This window comes from Apodemus sylvaticus, chromosome 3 (genome assembly GCF_947179515.1).
Source record: "Apodemus sylvaticus chromosome 3, mApoSyl1.1, whole genome shotgun sequence".
NCBI lineage: Eukaryota > Metazoa > Chordata > Mammalia > Rodentia > Muridae > Apodemus > Apodemus sylvaticus.
In genome coordinates, this window is record NC_067474.1 from 116,521,053 (window position 1) to 116,532,309 (window position 11,257).

Below are 11,257 nucleotides of genomic sequence, written 5' to 3' on the forward strand. Positions count from 1 at the left end.
CTCCCAACCATCGAATTCCCCTGTACTGGGAGATCCATTGCACTTTCACAGGACCAAGAGCCCCTCTTCTCATTGATGCCTGATAAAGCCATCCTCTGCTACATATGCAGCTAGAGTCATGGGTTCCCTCCATGTATACTCCTTAGTTGGTCCTTTCCAGCTCTGGGGGATCTGGTTGGTTGATATTGTAGTTTTTCCTATGGGGTGAAAACCCCTTCAGCTCCTTTAGTCCTTTCTCGAGCTCCTCCATTGGGGACCTGGTGTTCAGTCCAAAGGCTGGCTGGGAGCATTGCCTCTGTATTTGTCAGGCTCTGGCAGATCCTCTCAGGAGACAGCTATATTGGGTTCCTTTCAGCAAGGGCTGCTTGACATAGACAATAATGTCTGGGTTTAGTGACTGTATACAGGATGGATCTCCAGGTGGGGCAGCCACTAGATAGCCTTTCCTTCTGTTTCTGATCTATATTTTGTCTCTGTATTTGCTCCTGAGAATATTTTGTTACCCTTTGTAAGATGGAATGAACTATCCACACTTTGGTTTTTCTTCTTCTTGAGCTTCATGTGGTTAGTGAATTGTATCTTGGGGAGTCCAAGCTTTTGGGCTAATATCCACTAATCAGTGAGTGCATACCATGTGTGTTCGTTTGTGATTAGGTTACTGTACTGGCTGGTTTTATGTGTCAACTTGACACAGGCTGGAGTTATCACAGAAAAAGTTGCTTCAGTTGGGCGAAGTGCCTCCATGAGAACCAGGCATGGGGCAATTTCTCAATTAGTGATCATGCTGAGAGGGTCCCTTGTGGGTGGTACCAACTCTGGACTAGTATTCTTAGGTTCTATAATAGAGCAGGCTGCGTAACTCAAGGGAAGTAAGCCAGTAAGAAACATCTCTCCATGGCCTCTGCATCAGCTTCTGCTTCCTGACCTGTTTGAGTTCCAGTCCTGAGTACCTTAGGTGATGAACAACAGTTTGGAAGTGTAAGCTGAATAAACACTTTCCTCCCCAAGTTACTTTTTGGTCATGATTTTTTTGTGCAGGAATAGAAAAACCTGACTAAGACACACCACATCTAGGAAACTTGTCTTCGCAATAGACAGAGACACCCTACAGAAAACCACAACCAATAAAGATGCAGAATTGTGGATATCAGCCACAAAGGTTACATACACAAAACACACAGGGAACATTGCTGAAGAGGTGGAAAGAGGACTGTAGCTCTAGAGAGACAGTGAGTGTGCTATGGGGTTGTATCTCCTAGTGGTAGGAAAAGCTATACACACAAAGCTTGACAAACATGATTGCACTTATAGGAGCTGAAAATGGATGACATCAGTGAATATGGCCAGCTAAACAGAGAAAATGCAACAGGGTCTAAGCACTACACAAAGAACTGTAGGCAACTGAAAAGCAAGGAAGTGAAGAGGTAGTTTTCCCTAGGGAAGACACCAAATTGTTTGTACAGTGCTAAACAGCATTTTGTTTTGTTTTGTTTTTTTTGAGGCAGGGTTTCTCTGTGTAGCCCTGGCTGTCCTGGAACTCACTCTGTAGACCAGGCTGGCCTCAAACTCAGAAATCTGTCTACCTCTGCCTCCTAAGTGCTGGGATTAAATTCCTGAGCCACAACAGCCTGGCTACACAGAATTTTTTAACTGTGAATATTTATTTATTTTAATGTAAGTTTATGTTTCCCCAGCATGCACTTATATTCATAAGAGTCCTGAAGTGAGCATAGGATCCAATGGAAGTGGAATCAGAGAGTTAGATGGATGGGGATTTTCAGGTTGGTACCAGAAAGAATCCTAGAATGGTTTAAGTGTGTAGCATTCACACTAATCTTCTGGGCCATGTTTCCTGATCCTAAAGTGTACTATTTGAGGTAGTGTACACCCCTGAGGGCCAGGTACTCAGTAGGCTCGAAATAGAGGATGTTTGCTCTATAGACTGACATCATGTGGACAACACAGCCTAAAACACAGTGTGTGTGTGTTTGTGTGTGTGTGTGTGTGTGTGTGTGTGTGTGTGTGTGTGTGTGTGTGAGAGAGAGAGAGAGAGAGAGAGAGAGAGAGAGAGAGCTGTGAGCTGCTGAGGCAGAGCTATGAGGCTGAGGAAACAGACTTGTCCTGAAGCTGAACCCAGAGAAAATGAACCAGAAGCTACAGGAGACTGATTCTCTTCCACAGGGGCCTTCGTTGCTGAACTAACTACACTGTCTCTAAGAATAACTGTCCAGAAATGGAGATTAGGAATCCCAGGTGTGCCTGAAGTGTGACAAGCCTGTTTATATTTTCTCTATATTTATGTAAATGAATTGACCTGTAGAGGGTTCAACCCCTCAGCAGATGAATACAGTGTGCATTCTACTTGTACTGAATAAGTTATGTTGTAGGACCACACTTTCACAGAGACAACCATGCTCCATGGTCATAATAAGTCCTAAGATATCCTATCCCATCTCTGTGAGCACTGATGGAACCATAAGTTCTAACAAGTAGCCCACCCCTGTTTCTAAAATGTGTTCACCCTTCAGGGACTTGTGTAGGAAAACCATTGTGCCCACATTCCTATCACGTCCCAAGGATGGTTCTGTACAGAGGGTAGTTTCGAAGAGCCCTTCACAATTAGTTTGACAATGCAATTCACTACATAAAAAAACTCAAAGAAAAAAAAAACCACATGGTCATTTCATTGGATGCTGAAAAAGCATTTGACAAGATTCAGCATCCTTTCATGCTTAAAGTCTTGGCTAGAACAGGAATTCAAGGCCCATACCTAAACATAGTAAAAGCAATATACAGCAAACCAGTAGCCAGCATCAAACTAAATGGAGAGAAACTTGAAGCAATCCCACTCAAATCAGGGACTAGACAGGGCTGCCCCCTTTCTCCTTATCTTTTCAATATTGTACTTGAGGTACTAGCTCGGGCAATTATACAACATAAGGAGGTCAAAGGGATACAAATTGGAAAGGAAGAAGTCAAACTATCATTATTTGCAGATATTATGATAGTCTTCCTTCTTTTTTTATTGTTTTGTTTTGTTTCTATATTCTTTGTTTATATTCCCAATGATTTCCCCTTTCCCGGTTCCCCCCTCCCCATAAGTCCCATAAGCCCTCTCTTCCCTCCATCAATTCGCCAATCAACCCCTCCTATTTCTCTGTCCTGGTAATCCCCTACAATGATGGATCAAGCCTTTCCAGGACCAGGGCCCTCTCCTTCCTTCTTCTTGGAAATCATTTGATAAGTTAATTGTGTCTTGAGTATTCAGAGCTTCTAGGCTAATATCCACTTTTCAGTGACTGCATTCCACGTGTATTCTTTTGTGATTCGGTTACCTCACTTAGGATGATTTTTTAAAAATTTTTTATTCGATGAAATCTTTATTTACATTTCAAATTGTTTCCCCTTTTCTGGGTCTCCACTCCCAGCAAGTCCCATAAGCCCTCTTCCCTCCCCCTGTTCCTCCATCTACTCCTTCCCACTTCCCTCTTCTGGTATTCCCCTATATTGTTGCACTGAGTCTTTCCAGAACCAGGGGCAAAGCTTCCATGCTCGTGGATTGGCAGGATAAATATTGTTAAAGTGGCCATCTTGCCAAAGGCAATCTACAGATTCAATGCAATCTCCATCAAAATCCCAACCCAGTTCTTCATAGAGCTAGAAAGAGCAATTCTCAAATTCATCTGGAATAACAAAAAACCCAGAAGCTAAAACTATTCTCAACAATAAAAGAACTTCAGGGGGATTCAGTATCCCAGATCTTAAACTTTACTACAGAGCAATAGTGATAAAAACTGCATGGTATTGGTACAATGTCAGGCATGTGGATCAATGGAATAGGATTGAAGACCCAGAAATGAATCCACACACCTATGGTCATTTGATCTTCGACAAAGGAACTGAAAGCATCCAGTGGAAAAAAGATAGTCAACAGATGGTGCTGGTTCAATTGGAGGTCAACATGCAGAAGAATGCGAATTGATCCATTCTTATCTCCTTGTACTAAGCTCAACTCCAAATGGATCAAGGACCTCCACATAAAACCTGACACACTGAAACTAATAGAAAAGAAACTGGGGAAGACCCTTGAGGACATGGGCACAGGGGGAAAGTTCCTTAATAGAACAAATAGCTTATGCTGTAAGATCAAGAATTGACAAATGGGACCTCATAAAACTACAAAGTTTCTGTAAGGCAAAGGACACTGTCAAAAGAACAAAATGTCAACCAACAGATTGGGAAAGAATCTTCACCAACCCTAAATCTGACAGAGGGCTAATATCTAATATATACAAAGAACTCAAGAAGGTAGAACCCAGAGAACCAAATAACCCCATTAAAAAGTGGGATACCAACCGAGTTAAACAAAGAATTTTCACATGAAGAACTTCGGAGGGCTGAGAAACACCTTAAGAAATGTTCAACATCACTGGGCTGCAACACCACATCTCCAGTTCCTGCTAGAGGCAAGAGGGGCTTCTGGGCGGCCAGTGGGGAGAAGTCAGTGTGGTCTGGTGAATCCAGCGGGTCCCAGCAGGAGCCTCCAGGTGTCGGCTTTGGGATCTGAACAGCCTGGGTCAAAGGACTCGGTCTCCAGGAAGTGCTGGAGACCTGGTGTGCACCCAGAGGCAGTCTGGGAGCGCACAGCTTGCTCCTGTGGCACTGAGCTTAGGCTCCAGTCCTGAGGCCTCTGGCTGGAGCACTCAGATCTCTCCACTTCCAGATCCAGATCAGCCTGGGCCACAACGTCACATCTCCAGGTCCTGCAAGAGGCAAGAGGGGATTCTGGGCGGCCAGCAGGGAGAAGTCAGTGTGCTCTGGTGAATCCAGCAGGCCCCAGGGGGAGCCTTCAGGTGTCTGCTTTGGGATCTGAACAGCCTGGGCAACAGCATGTCCTGGATACCACCATCACACCAGTAAGACAAGATTTGGATTTAAAATCACTGGTCATGATGCTGGTACAGGACATGCTGGTAGAGGAGAATTGGGTTCAGATGTTGCCATATTGCCTTGATTTCTGTTAGTGACGTTCCTGCGTTTGCCTTTTGCCATCTAGTTCTCACTGGTTGGTCTTGTAAGTGCTGGACTCACCAGTGCAAGCTGCCCCTTCCCAGGTGGCCTCTGGTGCACAGCTTACCTCCTGCACTGCCGGGAGACAGGGTGCTGTTGCCCAGGCTGTTCAGATCCCGAAGCAGACACCCGAAGGCTCCCGCTGGTGTCTGCTGGATTCACCAGAGCACACCGACTTCTCCTGGCTGGCCGCCCAGAAGCCCCTCCTGCCTCTTGCAGGACCTGGAGAGGACCTGGGTATTGCCACCCAGGCTGATCTGGATCTGGAAGCAGAGAGAGTTGAGCTGAGGGCTCCCTCCAGAGGCCTCAGGACTGGAACCCAAGCTCTGGGCCACAGGAGCAAGCTGCACTGGGAGCTCCCAGACTGCCTCTGGGTGCACACCAGGTCTCCCACACTTCCTGGATGCCGAGCACTGTGGCCCTGGTCGTTCAGATCCCAAAGCAGACACCCTAGGGCTCCTGCTGGGGCCTGCTGGGTTCACCAGAGCACACCGACTTCTCCCTGCTGGCTGCCCGGAAGCCCCTCTTGCCTCTTGCCTCTTGCAGGACCTGGAGATGTGGTTTTGCTGCCCAGGCTGATCTGGTTCCGGAAGCTGAGAGAGTTGAGCTGAGGGCTCCCTCCAGAGGCCTCAGGACTGGAACCCAAGCTCTGGGCCGCAGGAGCAAGCTGTGCTGGGAGCTCCCAGAGTGTCTCTGGGTGCACACTGGGTCTCCCACACTTCCTGGAGACCGAGAGCTGTGGCCCTGGTCATTCAGATCCCAAAGCAGGCACCTGAAGGCTCCCGCTGGGGCCCACTGGGTTCACCGGAGCACACCGACTTCTCCCCGCTGGCCTGCTGATGTGTTCTTGGGTGCCCTTGCAGCTCTAGTGTGCTTTGCCCCAGATTGTGTCTGTGAACCAGATGGAGCCCGTGTGCACCCCCAGGGAGCGCAGATGGTGTACAGTGCCGGGACCTCACCCCCGTGCTGATCACTCCGCTGGTCAGCCAATCCCCCAACCAGGCTGGCACACACAAGGTTAGCCTGGCCGTCCAGGCCCTGGGTCCAGGCAAAAGCCTGGGAGGCCAAGGTCTGAGCAAAGTTCCCCTTGGGCTATGACTGTTAATTGGGTCTGCCAGGTGACCAGGATGGCGGGCGTGCGCGTTCGCATTCCCCAAAAGCGCCGGGAGAGTCTGCTGGGCTAACAACCTCCTGGGCGGGTTGACACACAGATGGCTCACCAAGCCGCCCAGTTCTTGGGGTCAGTCCTGGGCCTGTCGGGGCCTAGATCCCCGCTTTGTTAGCCTCAGGCTATGCTTGTTAGCCGTCTCTGACCTCCTGAGCACTCTGGGTCCTGTAGGCAAAATGGCGGTGCACACGCTGGCCAGAGCAAAAAAACTCCTGGCTGGGTTGGCACCCCGATGGCCCCCCGGACAGCCCAGGGCCTGTGTGCAGGCCAACGCTCGTCGGCCTCAGACCCCCGCGATGTTGGCCTCGGGTTATGTTTGTGTACCTCAGTCTGTCCGATCTCTGGAGTCCGAAACCAAGATGGAGGTGAGCCTCTTCTGACTGGCAGGAGGCCGAGTTCTGAAGTGGCTTCCGTGCAGTAAAAGGCACCGCAAATCCACAGCTGCTTGCAGTCCGGCTGGCGAGAGAAGGTCAGTGGTCGTGGGCGCCGGGCCTAACTGGACCCTGTGTCGCCTTGGTTCCACTGCTGATGGCCCTTCAGCTGGACCAGCCACTGCTGCACTGCTGCCACCGCCGCCGCCGCCGCCGCCGCCGCCACCCTAGATGATTATTTTCTAGTTCCATCCATTTACTTGTGAATGGTATGAAGTCATTCAAATGTCAACTGTCCTTATTGTTTGGAGTCCCTAAGCCTAGTCATTATACCTCTCTACCCTGAATAAGCAGAGAAAAATGAAGAATTTTGAAACTTAGTTATTTCACCCCCATTGTTATTCTTATTAAATATGAATGGCAGATTTTTGTCATGAATGGAAAGGGTTCCAGCAACAGCTTGCTACCTGAAGTTTGTCCCTTGAATGCACATAGTAGAAACACAGTGATGACACCTGAAGTACTCTGACCTCCTCAAGCAGTCCAAGGAAGGAATGTGGTGCTTTGCACATGTACATACAAAATCAATATACAGAATATAGGGCTTGAAGACATGGCTCATCAGTTCATAGTGTGTACTGCCCTTATAGAGGCTGTTTAGTTCCCAGAATCAAGTTGGGCATCTGGAAGCCTCTTGGAACTTCAGCTTCAGAGGAATGAAAGGCATCTGGCTCCCTCAGGCTCTTACACAGCCATTTACAAACCTACTTCCACTTCTCCATAACTTTAAGTAATAAGCATGTATTGTGTGGAAATGAAGTAGCATCTCATTTTATTCTGCTGAAGTGTTTGTGTGGATGTGTGCTTACTTTCAAAAAAAGCATGACTACCTTGGCAGCTGGAGAGATGTCATGGTGGATAAGGGCACTGCTGCTCTTGCCAGAGACACAGCATTGATTTCCAGCCTTCGCATGGTGGCTCCCAACTATTCAGGACTCCAGTTTCAGGATGTCTGATGGAACCTTCTGAATCAGAGGTCACTATGCATTCATATGGTGCACACACATCCATATAGACAAAACACTCATACAGAAAACATAAAAGAGACACCTAAAAGAGTCTAACAGGAAATACTGAAAGATCCAAGGAATGAAATTGAAGGCTGAGTCATCAATTGGATGCCAGGCTTGTAATCTCAATATTTAAATTCCAAGGCAGGTGATAGAAAGGCTTCAGTTAGGAGGGGCTACAATTGACTGAGAATTTAGAGCAGGACATTGGCAGCATATACCTTTAATCCCAGTGCTCCAGAGGTAAAGGCAGTCAGATATTTCTAAATTCAAGAGCAGCTTGTTGTACATCGTTACTTCCAGGACAGTCAGACCTACACAGAGAAACCCTGTCTCCTAAAAACAAAGCAAAGCAAAGCAAACCAAACCAGTAAATTTTTACCACAAACATGACACATCAGTAATCAAACCATATTTACATGAAATGATCTGGAGACATAGCTCAGTGTTCTCTGCTCTTAGTGTAAGGATATCATTATAGTCCTATGTGGCAGTACCCAGGTCCAACCCCTCAGCAAAAGCTCTGAATCTGCCACAGTTGGTAGAGTACTTGCTATAGATGCAGCCTGGGATAGATCTCAGAACTCTAAAAATCAGAAATAGAAGCACACACCTGCAGCTCCCCAGCTTTAGAGAATGATGGGCCAACAGATTGAAGCACAGTGGAGATTCCTTCCTGAGCAACATCTACACCTACCTCCTCCTCCCCCCCCCAAAAAAAAATGAGAAGGAAAAAAGAAATGGATCTTTGCAAACTTAAAAGGCAAATGTTCTCCCAGGCTTTTTGACCCTAGAATATTTTGCAGTTGGTGTACTTATTTTAGATTTGTAATGTTTAGTTTCTTGCAGGGGCAGGGGGGCTGGGAGGGACAATACTGACCCTGCTGAGATAGGTACATTGGAGGAGTTTCCATGCTGACAGTGAGTATAGGGACAGTTTGTAAAATAGCACTCCCTAACGCCCCTGTATTCACTGTTCAGCTTTTATTTATTTATTTATTTATTTATTTATTTATTTATTTATTTGAGGCCTGGCCACTGCTTTCTGAGCTGTTGGTTGGTTGGGACAGGGCTTCATCATTATCACAGGCTAGTCAAACTTAGGGAAATCCTCCTTTCCTGAATCTTGTAATGTGTGTGAGTGCCCTCTCCCTGACTGAGCTTCCATTTTTGATTGAAACTTCTCTAGCCAGAGATGAGCAGGTCCCTTCATGACCCACCCACCCCATTAAGCTTCTTTTCCAGAGCTGAGCTGATCCCTTCATGACTCCCTCCTAGCTTCTTCTTCAGATCCTAAGATTACAGGTAGGAGGGCAGTGATGGTACACTCCTTTAATCCCAGCACTTGGGAGGCAGAAGCAGGTGGATTTCTGTGTTTGAGGAGGCCAGCGTGATCTACAGAGTGAGATCCAGGACAGCCAGGGCTACACAGAGAAACCTTGTCTCAAAAAACCAAAAAAAAAAAAAAAAAGCCCGGGGGCAGTGGTGGACCACGCCTGTAATCCCAGCACTTGAGAGGCAGAAGATGGCAGATCTCTGAGATCAAGGCCAGCCTGGTCTAGAAAGTGAGTTCCAGGACAGGCAGGCCTATACAGAGAAACCCTGTCTTGATAAAACCAAAAACCAAAATCCAAAAAAAAAAAAAAAGAGAGAGAGAGAGAGAAAGACAGAGATAGAGAGAGAGACAGAGACAGAGTCAGAGAGACAGAGAGAGAGAGAGAGAGAGAGAGAGAGAGAGATTACAGGTAAGCCTACCATTCCTGTGGAATGCAGAGATGATCCTGTTTTGAATTCATTATTTACCAGGAAGTCATGTTTGATATCCAGCAAATACAGCTCTTTCAGTCTATAATCCCCATGGTTCAAACAGGAAGAAGATTAGGTTGGTTGGGGATGCAATGTATATTCTGCCTTGATCACATGTCTTAACCTCCCTGCATTGCATTCTCATTGAATTACAACCACAGCCTTGCCTTCCACAAGGACTCAGACTCACTCACCTATGCCAAACCTTTTGAACATTAAACCAATCCTTTCACTTAAACAAAACACCCTTAAAGTTATGCAAATTGAATTTGTGCTTCAGGGGGCCAATATAGAGGTCAGGGTAGGGACAAGATGCTACCAGGTACTTCACAATCTTACTTCAACTGATAATGAAGGCCTCTTGAATAGTGGTAGGAAAAACACTGAGGGGAACTCCTCCAGAGCAGAGACAGCCAATTCTTCATCACTCAGCAGCACCTAGATTGTATAATGCTGGGGTGTGGGAATAGCCTGGATGCTCATCCTGAGAGTCAGGTACAGGGGTCCTGTGGAAACATCCAGAAACATATCCTCTCAGAACAAAGTTTAGGATGGCTTGCCCTTTACCTTTGCAGAAGGTAGATCAGGATCAGAGTTATTGTCCACATAGTAACACTTGATTTTCCCATTTGCATTTTGCTCCCCTAGTTTCACAACCATGGCTATTAGAAGGAAGCATGTTGGACTGTGAATCCTTCATGTGAAGTGTGCCTTTCAATTAATCTCCTCATCCCAAATCCTGCTGCTCTCTATGCTACTCCCCTGAGGAGTGGGTACTCTGGAAACAGTGCAGCCTCATCATTTTAGGATGAGCCTTTTCTCCATAAAGACTCTCAAAGGAACATGAGAGGTTCGCTGAGTTACCTTCCCACATTCTGACTTCTATCCATTGGGCTTGAAGGGAACAACCTGTGAAATTAGTACAGTTAGTTATTTTTATTGTCAGAACCTTTAGAAAGCAGGCTGATACCCTGAGTCCTATTCTGCTGTTATTGTATGAGTCACTGCATCTATGATATGAGGACCAGACTTTGCCTTTGCTGGCAGTAAAGACGAGGTTGATTCTAGATGGTAGGAAATGACAGAGTGTCTCTGAATAGCCCTGGCTGTCCTAGAACTGACTCTGTAGACCAGGATGGCCTCGATCTCAGAAATCTGCCTGCCTCTGCCTCCCAGAGTGCTGGGATTAAAGGCGTGTGCTACCACTGCACAAATGCTTCTTGTTTCAATGTCTGGGATCCACATATGACCTTCCTAACAAGATGTAAGGTTAACAGGGATTGAAGATTGTAATGATCAGCAGCAAAATTGAGAGTGTTACAACATTCTAAGAATAACTATATATCATTGCTTTTTAAACCTGTACTCCATAAATTTGGAAAACATAAGGAAATAGTTGAATTTTGAGATTCAGCCAAACTAACAAATTTAAACCAACTAGAAGTCAACAACCTGGTAATGGTGAGGGTGTGTGCTCTCTTGAGGCACAGGTTGGCAGATCTCTATCTAAGTTCAAGGCCAGTCTTGTCTACTTACTGAGTTCCAGGGCACACACAGAGAAACTCAGTTTCAAAATCTCCAACCAACCAACCAAGTCAGCAGCCTAAATAAAACCATAACACATAAGGATACTGATATAGTAATCAAAATTCTTCCTGCTAAAGAAGTCCAAGCCAGGGATTGGGAACAGCCTTGGTCACAGCACACCATCTCTAAGCAGTGCAGGAAGCCAGCAACACACCCAGCAGCCAGCTAGGAAGAGGCAGCCTGCA